Source organism: Anastrepha obliqua, chromosome 4 (genome assembly GCF_027943255.1).
Source record: "Anastrepha obliqua isolate idAnaObli1 chromosome 4, idAnaObli1_1.0, whole genome shotgun sequence".
NCBI classification, from domain to species: domain Eukaryota; kingdom Metazoa; phylum Arthropoda; class Insecta; order Diptera; family Tephritidae; genus Anastrepha; species Anastrepha obliqua.
The window spans coordinates 88,517,784-88,539,807 of record NC_072895.1 but is presented as its reverse complement, the minus strand read 5'-3'; the positions used below and the strand labels follow the sequence as shown (position 1 = coordinate 88,539,807).

The window sequence follows — 22,024 nt, the reverse complement described above, 5'->3', positions numbered from 1 at the left end:
TGAAGCCAAGAGACGTTGAACGCCGTTTTATGGCATGCGAACAACTGCTTCAACGGCACAAAAGAAAGGGTTTTTTGCATCGAATTGTGACTGGCGATGAAAAGTGGGTCCATTACGACAATCCAAAACGTCGGGCAACGTATGGATACCCTGGCCATGCTTCAACATCGACGTCGGCGCAGAATATTCATGGCCTGAAGGTTATGCTGTGTATCTGGTGGGACCAGCTGGGTGTTGTGTATTATGAGCTACTGAAACTGAATGAAACGATTACGGGGGATGTCTACCGACGACAATTGATGCGTTTGAGCCGAGCACTGCGAGAAAAACGGCCGCAATACGCCGATAGACACGACAAAGTTATTTTGCAACATGACAATGCTCGGCCACATATTGCACAAGTGGTCAAAACATACTTAGAAACGCTCAAATGGGATGTCCTACCCCACCCGCCGTATAGTCCAGACCTTGCGCCATCCGATTACTATCTCTTCCGATCGATGCAACATGGCCTGGCTGACCAGCACTTCCGTAATTACGATGAAGTCAAAAAATGGATCGATTCGTGGATTGCGGCAAAACCGACCGAATTTTTCACAAAGGGAATCCGTGAATTGCCAGAAAGATGGGAAAAAGTAGTAGTAAGCGATGGACAATACTTTGAATATTAAATTTGTAACCATTTTACGTCAATAAAGTTTCAAATTTCGAAAAAAAACCGCACGAACTTAAACATAGTCCTATTATGAGCTGTATTTCGGATATTAAAAAGCGTAAATCATAATCAAAACCCATTTCAACATTTATTTAGTAAAAAAAAATTTATTTTAGTAAAAAAAAAAGAAATATTACTTCAAAAACTGTCGAGAAAATGTAATTAGAATAATTTTCAGTTGGACTATTTCAAGTTCCAATTAGTTGATTTCTGAACTGCCAGTTCCTACAGATGAATCTTTTATACAGAAAATATTAATATACAATAAAATCGTAATATATCAATTTAGAGGTATCGGATTTTAAATTGAAATAAAACAACCAAAATTCAAATTGATTGGGCAATCTTTAATATTCTTGTGTAGAACCATTCATGACATTTATTTTTTTAAAATAATCCCTTTCAAATGTTGGCCGCAGCTGCGCCGTAATTCAGCCAACCGTAAACACCAACTTTGAATGACTCGCTGGAGGACTGCGGTCGGTATCTCGTGAATAACTCAAGTAATGTTGGCTTCCAATGCCTCAATCGAAGCTGGTGTATCAACAAAGTATTTAGACTTTACATACCTTCACAAATAAAAGTCCAAAGGAATTTGGTGGCGACTGGTCCGAGACGAGAGATAATTTGCTCATCGAAACGACGACGCAGTAAATCCATTGCTTCACGGGTTGCATGGAAAGTAGCGTCATCTTGGTTGGAGGCAAATGTTGTAGAGATCACGAGCATCGATTTCCGGCATCAAAAAGACTTTACGGACGCCGCGATAGCGTTCGCCATTGATTGGCGCCAGCCTCTTTGCAGAAATATGGGCCGATGATTCCTCCAGCGCATAGGTCGCATCAAACGGTTGTTTTTTCAATGGATGTAATGGCTGTTGACACCTTTACCTACTTGGGTAGTAGCATTGCCGCTGAAGACAGTGCGAAACTAAACGTTATCACCAAAATAAATAAAGCCAACGGCGCATATGCACAGCTCCGATCTATCTGGTCTTCGAGCATCGTCAGCGTACATGCAAAATTACTGATCTTTAAGACAAGTGTACTATCAGTACTCTTGTATGGATCGGAAACCTGGCTCACAAATAGTAGGATCGAAAACAAAAATCAAAGCTCTGTGAACAGATGTTGCAGGATATTGAAGATCTGTTTGCCCAACACCATAAGTAACGACAATCTATAAGTAAGGTGCAAAATCCAGCCGGTAGCTCACTTGATAAAATTGCGAAAGTGGAGGTGGATTGGGCATGCGCTTCGCAAGGATGCAAATGAAATCTGTCGTCAAGCGCTGGATTGGAACTCACAAGGTGCTCGCAAGGTTGGCCGTCCAAAAATATCTTGGGGCAGAACTGTCCAGAAGGAAGTTGAAACGTCAGGAAAAACTTGGAACGAAATCAAGCTTCTTGCAAAAAATAAAATCAGATAAAGTTGTTTTACTGAGGCCCTATGCTCAAGTGGGAGAAACAGGAACCGATGATGATGATGAATGGCTGTTCTTGAATGACTTCGAGTTGCTCTCCAGCCCAAATGCGGATCTTCGGCGAGCTTTTCAACAGTCCAACAACTGAAATTATGACGCTTTGGAAGAACGGTCGGCTTCAAACCTAGTTGTATTTTATACGCCTTCAAACCAAAATCTTTGCGTAAAATTTGTATCATAAGATAGGCCCAGTTGTTGAGTTCGACGCGAAATCAATTCTTCCGGGTCTTTGGCAAAACTCTCATTTGCAGCCGCAATATTCTCTTCACTTCGGGCTGTAGGTGGTCTAATCGGTCGAGTATCATCCATTAACGTAAAATTGTTGTTAATTTTGCTAATGGTTCGCCGAATAGTGCTTTCGGTAGGACGGTTATGTGCCTCATAAGTTGGCCTGAGCGCGCGATGTACACTTTTCACAAATTTTGCCGCACCTCACTGTCAGTTAGTACAAGCCCTATGACTGAATTATTATAAAAAATCGTTCAAAAATGAGCCCGAGAAAATATTACTGAAGGGTATTCTTCTGAATATACGTAAGCTTTTTGGAGCCACTGTACGTACGAGTATATATTTTTCATTGTTCGTATTCAAACAAAATCAATTTTACGACCCTGGCATGCCACAAAAGAGTTATACACAAGATGGCGCAAAATGAATCACCCCTTCGGAAGATACATAATTTTTGCAAATGGCATCGTGCGTCAATCATATTTGACACTTGTGAACTAGACAGCTGCAGTATGAAAGCAGACTAGCAATGAAGCGCGTAAAGGCCCAAATAAAGGAGTTCATAACCCGAAATCACCTTTTTTTATTTAATAAAAAATTATTTAAATACAAAGTTGGATTTATTTTGAAAGAAGTATACGTTTAATTTTTAATTGAAAAAATATGTATGTATGCATAGAAAAATTCCAAAAAATTCTTATAACGTTAATATATATGTAGATATGTACAACATATAATATATGTATGTATGTATGTAGCTATATATTTATGTAGAAAAATGTGCGAACTTTCAATCAATCAAATTAACTACATTTTTTTCTAATTTCCAAAAAAAAACAAAAAAAAAGAACCTTACTGCGATCCTGCCAGGAGTCGAACCTGGAATCTTCTGATCCGTAGTCAGACGCGTTATCCATTGCGCCACAGGACCGTTGAATAGTTTGTGTCAAATTCCGATTTTGTATCTTTTCTCATACCACACTTAATATGAAAGTAAAAGAGAATAACAAAACCCAAATATTTACTTATAGCAACCCCTAAAATTATGCAACGCAAACAAATATTGCGAAGCAAAGTTGCCGTATCAGTAGAAATCGGCTAAAACTAAAACTGATGGATTTTGCTATGCATTTTCGATAAAAAAATCCATACCAAGGCGAAACTATTCAAGATGAAATCAAGAGTACATAAAAAAAATCTACCACTATTTAGTTTACTTACTTTTGGCTTTCACATTACCAAAGCAAGCTGATTTATTTTCAGATTGGAGGGAAAAATACAAACAAACGTTTAATTCTGCTTTAATTCAATTTTTTTTTTATAAATGCTAGTGGCTGCAAAAAGAAATTACTTGATGATATATCAATAGAGCACACCGCGGTTATTCGCACATTTGATCTTCATCTTCAATGAGGTACCGTGAACCAATACGAGGGATATACAAGTAGTTTGTATGGCTGGATGGAAAACTATTTACAAAATTGTTTACAAGTGCAGCTTCAGTTGCAATTTAACAAGTGATGAACCAATGGCATTATACGGAGTGGGAGCAATTATCCATTCCCGTTCCGAAGCAGACTTGTCTGTGTTTGAACGATATTTTTTCCTTTTTTTGGAAGTAAATTTTCAAAAAGAAGAAAAACGTACGGACTTTATATTTCACAATTTTCAATTTGAAATGTAAGCAAACAAACTGTAAATCAACGTCTAATTTTGACAATCCCCAAAGCGAAGCAAATAAAAAACCCAAATCAATTCTTCTACTTATACCAACTTGAATAGATGCACCTTGATTCGATTTTAGAGCTGCTTGACTATCAGACAGAATGTTAATATTGGCACAGCGCGTGCCTCTCCGCCTGGAAGTGGTTTTTCCCATTGCAATTGCCTTTTTGAAATGTGGTCCGACAATTCCAGCCACGGCACTACCATCTTCCATTTTGGATACATTAGTAAACCACACGTGTGCGCCCTGTTTGAAGGATATTTCATTGTTTCCCCACGCTGAGCGGTCACTAATGACCACTTTGAATTTCTTGGAAAATACTAGTTGCCTTTCCATCTTGTCCTGAACTGTCAGCCACGGAGAATTCTTACATGTCCTGTAAGATTGTCTTCTTTGACATGGAATAGATTAGGAAGATTTAGGGCTGCACTGACTGCCGAACCTTTGGCTACAAGATAGAGTGGAATGAGTCCAGTGATGATTCTTAAAGCCGCTATGAGGCAGGTTCGCATTGCTCCCGTTACGCTTAGACAGGCTATTCTGCATACCTTGTTAAGTGTTATCTAAGTCTGTGTTCGGTCCACTTTTAGCCACCATACCAGAGAGGCAAAGGTGATCATTGGCACTATTATTGTCTTCCAAGACCATGCCATCATCTATGGACGCATACCCCATGTTTTACCGTAAAGCCTTTCAAGGTTTTATTTGTGATGTACGATAAGTGATTTTTCCAGGTCAAGGTTTTATCAAGGATTACTTCCAGATATATATTTCATATCCCCAGATAGAGTTAAGTCGGCATCCCCTAGTTTAAGGGTCCCTAAACTTAATTTCCTACTTCGAGTGAAAGGTATCGAAAGTCCTTTATCCCGACACCAGTTATGCGTAATGTCGAGAGCGATCAGTTATAGACCAGTTAAATTTGCCTCTAACCGTGATGACTAGATCGTCAACAAAGAGAAGTCCGTATAAATTGTATCAACTGGAGGCTTGCTCTGCCGTAATCATTGAAAATAGACAAATTAGTAACAGTAGAGCGGTTTGCAACGAAACCATGCTGACTGGTAGATATTAGGCCTTTGACTGCAAAATATAACTTATCATTCACAGTTATCTCGAAAAGATTCGAGATAAACGATAGCTTTGAAATCGCCCTGTAATTCCTAACATTGTTTTTATTTCTACTCTTAAATATATGGGTAACGGATTTCCATTCATCAGCAAAAAAAATTTCCAGTTATCAACAAAGATACCAGAGGACAACGATTTCTTAAATATAATTGTAAGAGATGCGAGATGGCCTGAGCCAGTTTTCGATGTGGGCTTGAGCTTCATAATACCATTGACGACATCTGTAACATAAAGGCACAATGACCCAAGATTAAGAAATGAAAAACTATTAGAAGGCAAACTAGAATCGAAGTCCAAATCGGGTCCAAAATTAGAGAAAACAAGTCAGCAAATAAATTGGCAGATTCTATGGCAGAATCTGCATATTTACTATTATAAAAAACATTGTTTGGTGTTGGCGAAATACATGTTTGTTGATAATTTGTTAAAATTCACTCACGATAAATTTTGCCTAATTTTTGTATTTATTAATTTTCTTTTATTTCTGATATTTCGTTTTCGTACTCAACATACTTTGCTCTTTTGAACAAAATTCACGAGGTTTCATGAGTAATCTGACTCAATTTATGTGCAATTAAGTACTGATGGCGCAATTCATAAATAGAGTTCTTTTGTGATAAAATTAACCCGATTACGGTCTTAATCGGTTCTATTTTATTTTCTATTTTTTTGATTGCAGTGGATATTTGTAACCATTCGGTTATTGATATCTGCTAGCGGAGTTTGATTGATAAGCGATCAAATGACATAGTTTTCAGCTGCTAGAAAGAAGTTTATTAGCAATCAGCCGCCAGCAGAAGCAACGTTTAGGAAGTTTATTTGCTCCAAAATTTTCGGCTGCGCTAAATTTACTAATTTTGTTTTTACAATCACCATTTCGCAAATCATATTTCTTATCATAATGAAAATGTCTTGTAAAGCTACTGAGGCTACTGGTGAAGCATTGCTTAATTATTGGGTGAAATTTGGTAGACAATTTTTTTTGCGATGGCAACGCTACAAGGGAGGAAATCGAATAGTGCTATCCAATCAAAACGACAATGTCTTTTTATGGCTATGTAATGACTACCGTTGATGCTAGAAAATGGATGTAAAAAAATTTAGCTTATTTTATAAAATAAAAATAAAAATTAAATAATTTAATTAAATTATCTTATACGCAGCTGGAATTGAATTCTTTTCGTTTTATAATTTAATTCATTGCTTTTTTAACGCTAATCAGGGCAGCCGATTGAAATGTGTCAAATGGTACAGTTCAATTATGAGCCTCCGTGGCGCAATTGGCTAGCGCGTTCGGCTGTTAACCGAAAGGTTGGTGGTTCGAGCCCACCCGGGGGCGCATATACATTTTTTGATAAGTGCTTATTAAACTATACCTATTTAATCTTTTAGTTTTTAAATAATTTAAAATTCTTTGAATGAGTTGTTTTGTATTAAATTCATTGGTGTATTCAATTCGTTTAATAGTACAATTGAATTTAAAAAGAATTATTAATTGAGGAAGAGTCAATTAAGTAGGAAATTTGATTCAAAAAGTTCAACAGCTAACTGGTTTTATAATGAAAATTTTATATATACACACACATTTTTTATACTTAAGTTCCAGGTAGTAGAATTGCAATGAGATTTACCATATCAGAAATATTGGGGAGGGACGGATGGTTCCTCTGCTCTTCTCTGCTCATTTATTAACAAATGCAATTTAATTAATTATTAAAAAAATTTGCTTCATCGATCCTGCCAGGAGTCGAACCTGGAATCTTCTGATCCGTAGTCAGACGCGTTATCCATTGCGCCACAGGACCCGATGGTGTATTTGCTCCAAAAATAATTTACAATATTTATTAAAATTTAAATATAGTATTTTGTTTTACTATCAGAAAATTTATTGTTAATTGATGTCAGAGTAGATACAATAAATAAATAAGAAATTAAAAAACAAAAATGTTATAAAAACAGCGATAGCGGTGGTATGAGACACGTTTATCGATATTACTGGGGAGTGTTTCTTCAACGAAAAAGCGGTTAAAAAGGGGGATGTCTCAGAAGGCGTGGTGAAGCATTTGAGCAGTAGTCTCTTCAATGGAGAGCATTGCAGCTTCCAGCAAGATTCCGCTCCGGCTCATAAGGCAAAAACCACCCAGCAGTGGCTAAACAAAAATATTTCTGGGTTCATAGCCGCAGAAGGGTTGCCCGTCTGGATGTCTACATTTGAATCCAACCGACTACAGTTTGTGGTCAGAATTGGAGAACAGGGCCTGTTGAAGACCTCTCAGAAATTTGGAGAGTCTCAAACAAATCTGGTATTCTTTTGAAAGCAATGAGTCAATTTGTAATGAAGCTGGTGCCGAAACGACTGGCTCACCTGGCGTAAGCAAACAGGTAGTCGGGAATCGAATGACAACTGCTGAGGTTGTCAAAGTGCTGAAGTCAATACTACACATTTTACAAGCATTTTAGCATTGCAGAGCCATCGAGACAGTAAAAAGAGTGGAAAAAAAATCTTTAGAGAGTCTACGAGTCATTCTTTACCACACCAGTTTTTTTCACGAGTTAGTTAAGTTTGTAATATCCTGCTAATAGTTTAGTATAAAGTTTTATGTATTTTCTGCTGAGTTTTAGGATTGATTCTACTTTTATACGTTCTGAATCACATAGCTCAAAGGCGTGGACCTCCGCCCATTGCAATTGCCTTCTTGAAATGTGGTCCGAAAATTCCAGCTACTAATTAGTACACTCGATCCAGTGAGCACTGGGATTCTGAAAAAACGTAAAGGGTGTTTTTTTTAGAGGTTAGGTTTTCAAGATGAAATAAAACGTATATAATTTAATGTTATGGCCAAGAATTTAGCTTTATTATAAAGATAAGGGTTTGCCATTATGTTTTAAAAATGATTTCGGGCAAGTGGCCGCCGCGGCTGGCTCGAATAAATTCCAGCCGAGAGGCCCAATTTTCGACCACTTTTTGCAGCAATTGGGGCCGTATGTCAGTAATAACGCGCCGAATATTCTCTTCCAAGACGTCAATCGTTTCGGGCTTATCTGAGTAGACAAGCGACTTCACATAGCCCCACAAGAAATAGTCCAGCGGTATTATATCGCACGATCTTGGAGGCCACGCCACAGGTCCACGGCGCGAGATAATGCGCTCACCAAAAGTTTCCTTCAATAAATCGATTGTTGCGTTGGCTGTATGGCATGTAGCGCCGTCTTGTTGGAACCAAAGGTCGTCCACATCAACATCGTCCAATTCAGGCACGAAAAAGTCATTAATCATGGCTCTATAGCGCTCTCCATTGACTGTAACATTATGGCCGGCTTTATTTTTAAAGAAATATGGACCAATGATTCCCTCTGCTCATAGAGCACACCAAACAGTGACTTTTTGAGGATGTAACGGCGTCTCAGCAATGGCTTGTGGATTATGTTCACTCCAAATGCGACAATTTTGCTTATTGCATACCCATTCAACCAAAAGTGAGCTTCATCGCTGAACAAAATTTTCTTCGATGCGTCGCGCGAACCGAACCATTATTTTCGTAATAAATTTGCACGATTTGCAAACGTTGTTCAGGTGTAAGTCTATTCATTATGAAATGGCAAACCAAACTGAGCATAAATCAAGTGACAGCTGTCAAAAAGACCATCTACGAAAAAAGTAGTCCCAACTTGAAAACCTAACCTCTAAAAAAAACACCCTTTAGTTACTTCTCTTTTGTTAGAGTTTCCATAAAACCGTAGATCTCTGAGTTTGTGGGATACGATTAAGAAAATTTGTGGGATTTAAATTTGTGGGAAATTTAAAGTACACATTTGGTATATTGGACTCCGTTTGCATCTTAATAGACACCTGCTTGCGACTGCTCCTCCTGGCAGGCTACCACTTTATAACTTAGTGGACCCTTAAACAGAATGCAGCGCAATGGGTTACCAAAGCGCCCTTTCCTTCCATCGTCACCACATAAATTCATTATCAGCTCTCACATATGGATTGCTCACATCACCCCGCGCTGCACGGACTGGGACCTAAAAGTCGGACTTAAGTATAGGCATGCAATTGCAGCTGCATACCCAGAAAGGCACAACTCGATATTCCCTGTAAGAATACAGACGACAACTTGGTGGCTGGTGTGCAGAAAATGCTTAAGCTATGGAGAACACACTCCTTCAACTTACGAATTGGTAACAGCAGTGAAAGTCACACAAAGACGATGAGACTGCGGTACCTATCGTGGAATTAGTTTTACGAAACTTCGCATATAATCTCCTATCGAGCATATTAGGTGTATGAAGGCCTGTAGCCAGAGGGTAATACGAGTCTTAGAGAATACCTTTAAAAAATATGCGAGCACACCATCTCTCTAAAGACATTTTTGGCAACAGGAAAGAGGGTTGCGGTGTCTGAATTTTGGTAGCCGCACAAAACTACTACTCGTGTGTAAAATGACGTTGAGCAATATGAGCGCCACTGTCAGAATTGATAAAGACCTATCCGAGGCATCCTATATCGAACGAGGTTTCAGACAAGGTGACTTCTTTAACCACATGCCGCAAAATATAGCTCGAGCTGCAGGCTTCAGTCGCTGCGGCATTCTTTTTTTAACGCGTGTGCAATTTTGGGCGAGTGGCTCAACCAACCCCGCAGTTCGATCTTTTCTAAAATCGATACAAAGAAGGGAAGCGAGTTGTTCTGTTGGGTGAACATAGAGGTTCATATTAGTGTCTCTTACAGAAAGTTTTCTAGGTTCACAAACACGAAAACGCTTCGAGAAAATGATTTCGTCGAAAATTAGTTTAGGCGCCAAATTCCCTTCCAAATTGAAAAAAAAACAAAGTCGGAAGCCTTTCGAAATCGAGAATTGTGCCAAAATGACACCAGGTTCAGATGCGTTTTGAGTTAAAAATATTCTGTAATCCTTGGCACAAATATTCGTGATTAAAAATATTAACACTGGGGTTCAAAAAGCATGCAAAAGTGTTGAAGTGTCATTAATATGCCACTAAAAGCAGCTGGTGACTATTTTTTTTAAGTAGCAAACAGAAACAATACTAAGTGCATTCTGGATTTCAACGCGGGAGCCCATGGAATGCCGAAACAAAAAAAAAAAAAAAAAAATATATGTACTATATATAAAAATAAAAAAAAAACCCAAACCTGGCCAATAGAAAACTAAAATTGCGGTATTTTAGGCCCTAAGTGTCTTATCTTCGTGACAAAAAGCCATGCGGACTTTGTCGAAAGAGCTTAGCAAACAATCCGTTTCTAATACTCGTGGGAGAACGGGGACCGTCGGGGAGTTAAAAGGCGCGTTCGCCGCTTTCTTTTTTTATTAATTTATATATTAAATCAATTAATTTTTTTTCTTTAAATTAATTTATATATTAAATCAAGTAACAATTACTGTAGCAGAATTCACTAACATATTTTAACGATATTCGAATTGTTGTTATCTTTCTCTAACCATAATTTTAACGATTTTGCTTTTCGGTAACACATTTCATAACGATAATCGATAAATTAAAGTCAGCTGTTTGGTTAACATGTCGATTATCGCAAGAGGAGAGGAAGTAGTGAGCACTCAAACAGTTCATCGACCTTCACTTCGACATTTGGACAGCTCTTTCCAATTAACTGCAGAGGAATTGTAAAAACTATTCCAGTTAACTCTAGGACTGTTCAATAAACTACAAATTTATATAACAATAATGGAAATGAGCTGCTATATTTTCTATTTTACAATTGTTGTTGTTCTTGTTGTAGCAGTATAAACATTCCTCGAGGATATACATTTTACAGTCGTATCGCATGATTTTCTCAGATAGCAGGTGAAAAATCCAATGAGCGAAAAGAGTACGCAAAAATAATGCATATCCGAGTTAGTTTACCGACAGCAACAATTCATAAATGCAAGTGCGAATATAGCAGAGATAGTTGGGAGACGGGAGCTCCAACGAAAACAACAATAGCGAAGATATCGGTGATAAATATGCGCAGCAACAATGCTGTACGAGTATGTATAGACGAGAGTATGTGTGTATGTTATGTTTGTAGGCAATTAATACAGCCTCATAACAATGCTCCCACTACCAACAACACACTTCCTCACTTATTCTCTCCTTAACTCTCCTACTTTTATTCTCACATCTCTTCTTCGCGCTTCTTAATTTGCTAACTGATATTTTCTTTAATGGCATTATCTAAGCCAATCAGGTCTCTTTGTTACATAGCAACAACAATTTACATTTTTTACCTCACTATTAGTTTTTAAGCCCATATTTGTTGTAGGAATTATGTAACCTTGGAATTATTAATAAAGCTACCTTCGGAAGGGAAGGATTATTATATTATAGCATTTTGTGCCTGGTGAAGCGCAGTTGTACCAGATTTTTTAAAATATAGATAAAAATTTTTTACATTCTTCAATACCACTACGACTAAGGTGAAAATTCAAAGCAGGCGGCCTAAAAAGTGTGTGCTATTTAAGAACTTTATTTGAATTCAAAAGAAAAAATTTGTTTTGATTAACATTCTTCTTCTTCTGGATTGGAATTATGCATTGGGTGTTTTTTTTTTTTTTTGAGAGCTTGATAACTTAAAATTATAATACAAAACAGAAACACTGTTTGAATGATTTTTTTTTTATAGTCCGGTAGATAATTTCATGGCATTTATTTTTCGAATACGATATCCGGCACATGTCCGCCGCGGCTACGAGTTACATAGCCCATTCGATCAGTCCAATTTTTGACTACACCAGTACACTCTACTTTTCAATATATCTGGTCGTACGCCGTCAATTATGCTTTGAGTATTGCAATAAACCAAATGTCGTCGATGTTTAGCTGTTTAATTTTGGGAAACAAAAATTTGGTCAACATTGCTTGATAGCGCTCGCAATTCGCCGTAACGGCAGCTACTTCCTCGTTCCGCAATAAATAAGGATTGATGTTTCCGCCAGTTCTCTATGAACCAAGCTAACAGATTTATTTTTTATTTTTATTTTTTTCACCGTAAATTTACACAATTTGGAAAGCGTGTTCTGGCGGTAAACGATTCATAATGACTTACTCAACCTTACTGAACAGAAATTTGACATTTGACAAAAGTTTGCCATTCTCAGCTAGTCATAAACATCGCCAGTTCTCATACAGCTAAAATAATACAAAAAAATTCCCGATAGTGCCAAGCGAAATTAACGAAAATTATCAACGGAGCCCAATCAGGATTATTCTTAGGTTTTTTTATCAATATTCGCTGGCTTGTTTTTAATGTCACTACAAAATACGTCATGATAATCATAATGAAGGCCGCCATCTTATTGTCAAATTTTCATTATATACACAAGTGCGTTTTGCACATGTGGCACCAAAAAAATTTTTTAAAAGGTAAATTTTTCTTTCCAAAATGTCCAGGCTTGAAATTCATTTTCGTCGCATGCTTCTTCTACACTTTGTCTTAACTATAGAAACGTAAAGTTCCATACGATTTGTTGAGAAATTTTCATGTGTATGGATATACCTTAATGTACATACATATGGCCGTCGTAATGCAAAATGTCAAGTAAAAGTAAATCATTGATTCATTATTCAATTTTTTTTAGAAATCGTTTGATGAATATGGCAACACTACATACTCCGTAATTGTTTCATCTAAGGTAGGAATGAATATGTTGAAATACTTTGTAGTGGTGAATTTAAATACAATAATGTGGTGGGGTTTTCTTCTGACAAAAGAAAACTTCGTACATAAATAAAGTTTTGTATGCAAAATGTTGAAATACCACTTTTGCCACGCTTTGTTCAACGTCCTCGATAGTATAGTGGTCAGTATCCCCGCCTGTCACGCGGGAGACCGGGGTTCAATTCCCCGTCGGGGAGTATTCTTTGGGAATTTTTTTTTTTTATTTTACTTATTTCCTTCAATAATTTTCTCGAGTGGTTTATCAAGCTAAATCACCCAATCGGAAAACTTATAATTTTTGTAAATGGCGTCTTAAGTCAACACTTGATACTTGTAAACTAAACAACAGCAGCATACAGACACACAAACAATGGAGCGCGTAAAGATAAAAAATAAAGATTTTGCATCACACAAAACTATTTTGCTTTATTCAATAAAAAAAAATTTAATTTAAAAAACAAAATTGGATGATTAATTTTGTGCCACCTTCTACAATGTTTGTTATCCAGCTACCCACGATTACGTTCAATTGCTTTTATCTTATACGAAAACTTTTTACTTAAGGAGGGTTTTTTTTTGGTTTTGAGAACGAAAATTTCGTGTAAAAATTATTAGTGAGCCGAAATTTTTTTACTTAAGGAGGCCTTTTATAGGAATTATGAAAAAAACGTTTTTTGTTTTGAGACGAAAATTTCGTGTAAAAAATCATTAGTGAGCCGTGTAAAAAGTCGTGTAAAAAAGGGTCGCGTAAAAAGTGAGTTGCGCTACATTCTTCAGTTTTACTACGACCAAAATGAAAAGGCCGACGCAAAATCATTTTTTTTTTTACATTATCAAATGCTACATCAAATTCCAACCATACTTTTATGGTAGTCCAATATTCGAAAACGTTGTTAAGGGAGAACGCCACTGCGAAAATTCAAAAAAATCGATTTTTGTTTTGCATAAATTGTTAGTATAACTACTCAAGAAAATGTGGTAATAATTTTAAAGCGAAATTCGCTTTATTCCCTATTCTATGTGCACTTAAGTGAGCGCCCGTCGGTTCGGCCCCGTAGCGCTTACGATACGATGCTTTATTTCAAACGCGTTTTTCTCGAAACTACTTTTTTTGATACGGTGGCAACGATTTCTCGAAGACTAATGAACCGATTTTAATTTTCTTTTTTTTTAAATTTTTGTTATCGCATTGGCTATCGTTGTACGTAGCCGATTTTCAAAATTTTGAAACTAACTATTTTTTTGGGCCTGTTGAAAATCAAAAAAATGGTGAAAAACACTTATCAAAATTCAAATCACCACCATTTTGTCAAAAAAAAAGGCGGCTACGTACAACGATAGCCACTATTGTGTAGATTAATAAAATTTTTAGGTTTTTGATTTCAGATGATTATTCATTGCTGTATCGCTGCCACCAAATGACGTCATTTTTTTTTAACTCATTACGTTTATTTACATAAACTTGTCAATTTTCAATACTTTTTAATAAAAATTTACATCAACATAGTCTAATACATGTATAATAAATTGCCTTTTGTCCGATCCTCTAATCATTCCTACTTACACAAAAACAATTCCCAAAAATCGACTATTTTTTAACCCCCCACAGTGGCGTTCCTCCTTAAAACCATGGAAATCGTCGAGTAGGTTCGGCAGGTGAACTCTGATTTCTTTGCTTTGGAATTATGGAAAAAATTAAAAAAAGAAGAAATTATAGACTTAACTGCAAAAGTGTAAATTTAAAATAAATAAATAAAATAAATATTTATAACAGCCGAAAGACTCTGCTTGAGTTTGCTAATAATTTTAGTATGATGTTAGCTTTAAAAAAAAGTAAAGAAATAAAAAAAAAATTATAAATAATATTCCAAACCTAATTAATTTCTTGTCGTGAAGTGTTCATATTCATGTTTATTTTTTTCTTAATCGTTAGCTGCTTACGATCCACCACTTCCCTGCTCGCTAGTAACTTCCACTGCTCGTCAAGCGAAGCATTTACATTGCGTGTTCAACCAACTATTTGAGCTCAAAAACGGCATATTCGGACCAGTGGTTCTAAGCAAAAGTAATTTCTTGCATCATACTTTTTATTTATTTTCTTGCCAAATTTAATCACCCACTGTACATTAGTTTATTTTTATATAAATTTTATCGCGTCTGATTTTCTTTGCTCACAATAAATTGCTTTGAAAAGTTTTTATTTGTGAACTGTGAAATCAAAAATAACTGCAAAGCCAAACATAAATCAGTGCTACAAAATAAAATGACAAATCAAATCAACAACTCGCCTCGTGGAGGGTGAATCGAAATCAGCTCTTATTTGATTTCAGTGTTTGAATTTGCGAATACATTGATTTAACGAATTCGCCTGATTTTTTAAAGCGAATAGCTACTGTTTATATGCAAATCAATGGGTTAAATTATTTTTTTAAGTTTCTAATACGAATATTTTTCATTGAGTGCTTTAGAATTTCAGCATTCCGGCTTATAGCAGACACTTGACAAAGTTCTATTATCTGCCTCCGTGGCGCAATTGGCTAGCGCGTTCGGCTGTTAACCGAAAGGTTGGTGGTTCGAGCCCACCCGGGGGCGCACAACTTTTTTCGCTTTGTTTATTTCACTTGATGTGTATTTTATGCTATGTATAAATTTTCTTTATGTACTTGAACCTTAAGATTGCGAGGCGTTCACTCTCTACGTACACACGTTGGACTGCTTCCGTTTGTTTCAAGCCAGAAAATGTTTATAATTTTTTCAGTGAGGGTAGTTCAGTACCCATTGCTTACTTATTTATTTGTTGTTGTGGTGTCAATTCAGTAAAAATTCAAATTACTTAGCAAGCATTCCAGTTAATGAACTGGTATTGGAAGGAAGAAGTCATACTAGTTTTAGAGTGACTAGAATTGTACCAGTTGCAAAGCGATTAAATAGAGATGGCTGCAGAACAAATGCTCTTATTGCTATATGCACCAGTGTTCACAATAATAGCAGCACGACAGATTGCAAGGTTTTGACTATTTTTTTTTATATTTTTTTTATTTTTTCTAATTATTTTTATTTTTTTATTTAATTTTTTATCAAAATATAGTTCCCAGCCAAATCGCAGCGCATTCGATGGCTAGGGCACATTTGTAGAATGCAAGATGAAAGAATACCTCTCATAGTTCTAGATGCGCGCCATCTTGGTAAAAAGCGAAGAGGACGGCCGCGGAAACGCTGGTTAGACGACATTGAGGACGACCTCAAAAGCATTGGAGTGATCAACTATCGTAGTCTGGCTATGGACCGAAATGCATGGAGAAGAATTGTCGATGAAGCTAAGGCTCACAACGAGTGGTGATGCTATGAATGCTGCTGATAGTTCCCACTGCAACCAAAACTGTGTAAATCAAGGTTTCAGACTTTGTAGAAAATTAAATAAAAAATAACAAATTTTTAGTAGAGTTGAATACACTAAAGTGGTAAGTCTTTGCTACACATTTTTACTTTATAAAAAAAAGTGTTTATTAAAATTATAGTTGCAGCAATTTGGCCACCTCTCCTTTGTATTTTTCCTGAGGGGATCTATTCCATTATTAATACTTCCAATTCCCTATTCAATTTTGGTATATTTAAAGGAGCTCAAAATTCGAAGTTGATTTTTGATAATTTTTTTGTCGGCGATAATCATTTGCAAAATGCAATTGCATAGCACAATTAAAACTGAATTTTCATGACACTTGTAAGTGTAATTTAAAAAAAAAGAAGAAAAAAAAAAACAAGTCCACCGAATAAATTTAAAGATAAGTGAAAATTGTTTTCTTTATAAATTTTTACATACCCTTTCATTCGACCACAACTGGTGATTTTCGTCCCAAATTGCACTAGAACGGTTTGCGTCTATAATGAACCAGTTCATCAACCGGCGGGATGCTGACATAGAGATTGAGTGTTATGATGTTGAAGAATTCGACAACAACTAACAAGTCGTAGGACATTGCGATGTTAAAATTACCCGTTCCCCGCATTGAGAAAAGGCAGACGACGAGACTAGTTAAGAATTAGTTGGTTTGACAGCTGGGATATAATAAAATACAAATAAGTCCGGTATTGCATTTGTTATTCATGTGATCAAATAGAAAGGTGACTTTCTATTTAAATTAAAGCGGATGCGGTAGTTAGGTAGGTGGGAATACCCCAGGTAGACTACATGTAGCACTTACGTGCCGTTTTGATACCATAATGTGGACCACTACCTGTGAAAAGATTTAGGAAAGAAAAATCCGTCTACAGCCATTCAGTGCTGTTGATGTAGTGGAGGAGAGAAAAGGGATTTAGGCTGGAGAATTTCTTCAAGCCATCCCCAAAGGACACGCTAAGGAATCTCAAGCGCCTAGCCGCCAGACCCGGACATTTGCAGAGAAAGTGCTCAACAGTCTCTTTCTCTGCAGGATCATCACAGCTTCTGCAATAGGGGTGGTTCGGAATTCCAAGCTTCTCCGCATGAGTACCAATCACCCAGTGACCAGTGAAAACCACAATAAGTTTGCAAATTTATATCGTATTGAGGCCATAGTGTTTTTGAAATAGCACACGTTCAGACAGACCTTCATCTGTCTTGCGCTTTTTTTAGAAAGAAATTATGTAGTTTCCCTTTAACAACGGTCAAGGGGACACCGATGTCTGAGAAGGGGACAACTGAAACCGGTTCTGTCGACCCCTTCTTGGCCAACTCAGTGGCATTTTCATTTCCCTCTATATTCGTGTGCCCAGGAACCCAGATAAGGGAAATGTTTCCTGCACGTTCGAGAGCTGCAGAAGAGAGCTGCAATACGGCGTCGACTGGGCCGTGATCACAGCTTGACTATCGGGAAAAATATTAATGTCTCCCTCTCCTAACAGCGATCCCTAAGCATTTTGCATGCTTGGATGATCGCGAAGACCTCTGTTTGAAAAACGCTGCTCGTTTCCGGCAGTTTAACGGAGACCAATCTTGCCTGCTCGGAAAGATAACAGCCCTCAAAACCCAGTTTGCGGATGGAGAGATCAGTGAGTCAGGCGAGATCTGCTTCAAGATGCTACTATGTCCTACAGGAAGTTACCTCCAGAGGCCAATCTCCTTCAACCTAATAGCGCTCTGAGCAGCAAGCGGATACCATAATTTGAAAAAATATTTTTAGGTTATATCAAATGGTCGTCCAAATGCAACCTCTCTATTCTTATTTAGCTTCGTCTGTTCAATAAATTAAAATGATCCCAGCCGGGCACACCAATTGGAGCTCATAACAGAGATTCAATGTCTATCGCTGCACTAACTGCCAGTGGAGGTCTTCACAACCTCATCTCCACAACGATGCCCTTTAAATTCCTTTCAAGTAGCATAATATAATGCTCTGCAAACAGCTTTTGTTGAATTGCTACCGTTAGGACTACCACAGCAGACACTTGCAGAACTGCATTCTAAACACTTTTGAACTCAACTATGTGAGCTCACAGGCGAGGTTGGCCAGGAAGTAGGCGGACCGGTGACATTCGACGCACTACCGACAGGCTATAAACGACATCCATAGAGAGTCAATTCACATCTTCTTACAGTCTCGCTCTGTGAGTGCCGTTATCGAAGACTACTCACCACCAGCCCCAGACGAAGAGCGCGAATTGCCTCGTGAGACTCGTGTAACACTAGCAGTGCCACGCATTGCATATTGCAGTTCGTTATACTCACATTTATCCAAAATAGACGCTTGTATGTGAGGAATCTACCAACAATAGCACCCACTTCTTCTCTTCTTCAGATATTCACTCAAATCTAGCCCTCCTCTTATGGTCCGACACTTTCAAAATAAAAAGTTGCCGTTAGATGGCTTAGAGACAAAACTAAGTGGAATACTAAGAATCTGCTAGAACAAGGCTGCGAATTTTAGGTTCCGATGTCATGAGAATTAGGAAGATTATTTCTTTCAAACTATAGGATATTTTCAGATTTACCAATAAATCTGGAAAATTCTTGCATGTCTTTATTTCTTATTCTATGCTATCTTTCTCATTCTGTTACTTCTCTACTTTCCTCTTTGACTATCTATCTACTTTTTCACCTTCCATAGCTCTAAATACAACGTGCTTTTTACCCTGAGTTTTTTAATCTCGGTGCTTCTTGGCTCATCCATCCAAATTTCAAGTGGAATTCTAATGAAAAGTTTGTAATTTTGATGAAATTTGTTGAATTTTTTTAAATTTTGTACTAAGTTTGAAACTTTGTATTATATGGTTTTGTCATAGAATGAGCTAAGTTTTTATAAAAAATTAATACAAGAGAAAAGAATAATAAAAGTACTTCAAAACTATTGAGATTCTATTACAATATTTTGTCCATAAAAACACAAAAAAAAATTGTGCGCCCCCGGGTGGGCTCGAACCACCAACCTTTCGGTTAACAGCCGAACGCGCTAGCCAATTGCGCCACGGAGGCTGTGCTCAAGGTTCTGCCCAAGTAATTATATTACATCAGCTCCATACTTAAGAAATTTATTGATTTAATTAAGCAACAATAGGCTACAAATTGAATAATTTTAAATCATACAATTCTGTTCGAAAAAATAGCAGTGGCTTATAATAAAATATAGTTCGATTTTCTTTTTTTATTTAAAAAATACTTTTTGTTGCCGGATAGTAGACCTAAATACCGCATCACTGAATTTACATGTATATTAATTTCCGTTCTAGTTAGCATCCTCACAGAGTTACAAGTTTTTATTTTTTTATAAAAGAAGGAGTACTCATTTTTCTGTACTTATGGCGATTTTGTTTCTCCTAAAAAATGTTGCCTTCTCATTGCTCTCTACTTTTTTCGTGTTCGACTCTAAAATAAGGTAATCCGGTGGAAAATTTCTGCGCTCGATTCTAAAATAAAACCCAGTAGGAAATTTCTGTGTTTGATTTCCAAAATACTACACTCAATAATGAAGGTCAAGGAAGTAAATTTTCTCCATTGAGAAGCTTTGCCAGCGGAGTTGGTTGCTTGATAATCAGCTGACTATTTCAAACTTTAATAATAAGAAATGCCTGCGCCAGACAAAGATAGATGTATACTCGCAATGTTTTTCGCTTTCTTCTGAGTAGTCAAAAACCCTGAATTTTTACAGTGTTGAGTGCAGCATTAAACAGTTTATACGCCGAGGAAGAGCAACATTTTTTGGTGGAAACGAAAACACCGTTAAACATCAGCATTATTATTAGGCTACTGCGCACTGCGATCAAAATAGATCTATTGTGCAAAGTCTGCTGAGGCACCCTATATTTTAAGGCTTTTTAAACATTTTAGCAAATTCTGGGGCTTATTGTTCCATAATTTATATGGAGGTACGGCAGTACCACCAAGGTGGAATAGCCTTTTTCGGCCTAGTGCAGGACATTCACAAAGGACATGTTTTGCAATTACAGCGCCCATTTCACAGAATCGGCCGATGATGGTCTTAGAGAGCCCAGTTTTGTTTAAGTGATATCTCAGGCTACAGTGGCCTGTAAAGTAGCCAGACACAAGTCATAAGTCTAATCTGCTAAGTGAAAGTAGCTTATCAGAAATTCCTCTAGCTGGAATTTCGCCAGTGTTCAACGAACTTCTTCACCTCTCACCTCCTGTGAAGTTCGCTGATGTGGCCCTTTGTAAGTTCACAGAAAGGTTCAGGCCCAATTAGCCGCATGCTTGCCGCTTTTTTAGCTAGATGGTTCGCTATTTCATTTAGCTTGCGTGCTTTGTGTCCAGAAACCCAACCCAATATTAATGTGTTGAAGTTCCCTAGTATATTAAGAAGATTCAGACAGTCATGTACCATTTTTGAGGAGATTGTAGTTCAGAGAAGGGCTTTCAAATCCGCCTGACTATCTGAAAGTATGTACATAAGTGTGAACTTCTCTCATTTTTCTACGGAGACATTCCCTCAGACATATCCCAATGCCCTGTATGAAATTGGCATTCCGGCGTATCTTCTCAGGATATTAAGGAGTTACTTCTCTGATAAAGAACTGATGTATGAGAGCAGTGCTGGAACAAAAAGGTACAAAGTTACTGCTTCGGTACCGGTATCCAGAGAGGTAAGAATAATAGGCTTTGCGGATGATATAGCGATAGTGACGGTGGCTAAGCACATACAGGAAGTGAACAGATTACAAATGGAGCGATAAAACAAGTGAAAGATTGGCTCGAACAGGCGGGACTCAAATTGGCAGAGCAAAAAACGGAGACGGTTCTGATAACAAGTCGGAAAAAAGTCGAGCAGATGAGAATCAGAGTGGGAGAGCAAATTGTTCACTCACAACCGGCTCTGAAATACCTAGGAGTTATGATAGATTGTAGGTTAAATTTTAAGGCCCATATTGACTACGCGGTGGAGAAAGCCGCTAACATACAAGCGGCACTCTCAAGGATCCTACCTAACATAGGTGGTCCTAAGTCAACTAGAAGGAATTTGCTTGCAAATGTGGCCACTTCAGTCCTCCTGTATGCAGCCCCAGTTTGGGTAAATGCGGCGGAACTGAAGGATAACAAAAGGAAGCTATTGTCTGTATATAGGCTAAGTGCCCTAAGGGCATGTTGCGACTACAGAACAATATCGGATGACGCGGCGTTTGTCAAAGCTGGTATGATACCAGCGGATATTCTCGCTTGTGAAATGAAGCGAGTCTATGACAGATGTGCAGCGGATGCCGAAATAAATAAAAAAGCAGTGAAAGAAGAAGAGCGGCTTGTGTCACTAACAGGATGGCAAGACCGATGGAATACCTCCAGTAAAGGGCGATGGGCCTATAAACTGATTCCCGATTTGCGACCATGGCTAAATCGGAGTTTTGGAGATACAACCTACCATGTGACACAGTTCCTTTCTGGACATGGAGGTTTTAGGAAATATCTGCATAGGTTCGGCCATGATGACAGTCCCTACTGCCCTGTGTGCATCAATGTAGAAGAAGACGTGGAACATGGCAGTTTCCACTGCTCACGCTTTAGAACAGGAAGAATAATTCTAAATGCAACTGACGTAGTCGAGTTCATGTTGCAATCGGAAGAAAAGTGTGAGGAGATAGC

At 37.5% G+C, this 22,024-nt stretch overlaps 6 non-coding genes across 6 annotated transcripts; 3 read left to right on the top strand and 3 right to left on the bottom strand.

The window, feature by feature from the left end:
* Positions 1 to 3,283: 3,283 nt before the first annotated feature.
* On the bottom strand, positions 3,284 to 3,356 carry Trnar-acg (transfer RNA arginine (anticodon ACG)). Its single transcript has one exon. It is a non-coding gene; the product is annotated as a tRNA-Arg (tRNA).
* A 3,191-nt stretch (positions 3,357 to 6,547) lies between these two features.
* Trnan-guu (transfer RNA asparagine (anticodon GUU)) lies at positions 6,548 to 6,621 on the top strand. Its single transcript has one exon. It is a non-coding gene; the product is annotated as a tRNA-Asn (tRNA).
* Positions 6,622 to 7,014: 393 nt separating this feature from the next.
* Trnar-acg (transfer RNA arginine (anticodon ACG)) lies at positions 7,015 to 7,087 on the bottom strand. Its single transcript has one exon. It is a non-coding gene; the product is annotated as a tRNA-Arg (tRNA).
* A 6,001-nt stretch (positions 7,088 to 13,088) lies between these two features.
* On the top strand, positions 13,089 to 13,160 carry Trnad-guc (transfer RNA aspartic acid (anticodon GUC)). Its single transcript has one exon. It is a non-coding gene; the product is annotated as a tRNA-Asp (tRNA).
* Positions 13,161 to 15,481: 2,321 nt separating this feature from the next.
* On the top strand, positions 15,482 to 15,555 carry Trnan-guu (transfer RNA asparagine (anticodon GUU)). Its single transcript has one exon. It is a non-coding gene; the product is annotated as a tRNA-Asn (tRNA).
* Positions 15,556 to 19,337: 3,782 nt separating this feature from the next.
* Positions 19,338 to 19,411, bottom strand: Trnan-guu (transfer RNA asparagine (anticodon GUU)). The gene has a single exon. It is a non-coding gene; the product is annotated as a tRNA-Asn (tRNA).
* Positions 19,412 to 22,024: the final 2,613 nt, after the last annotated feature.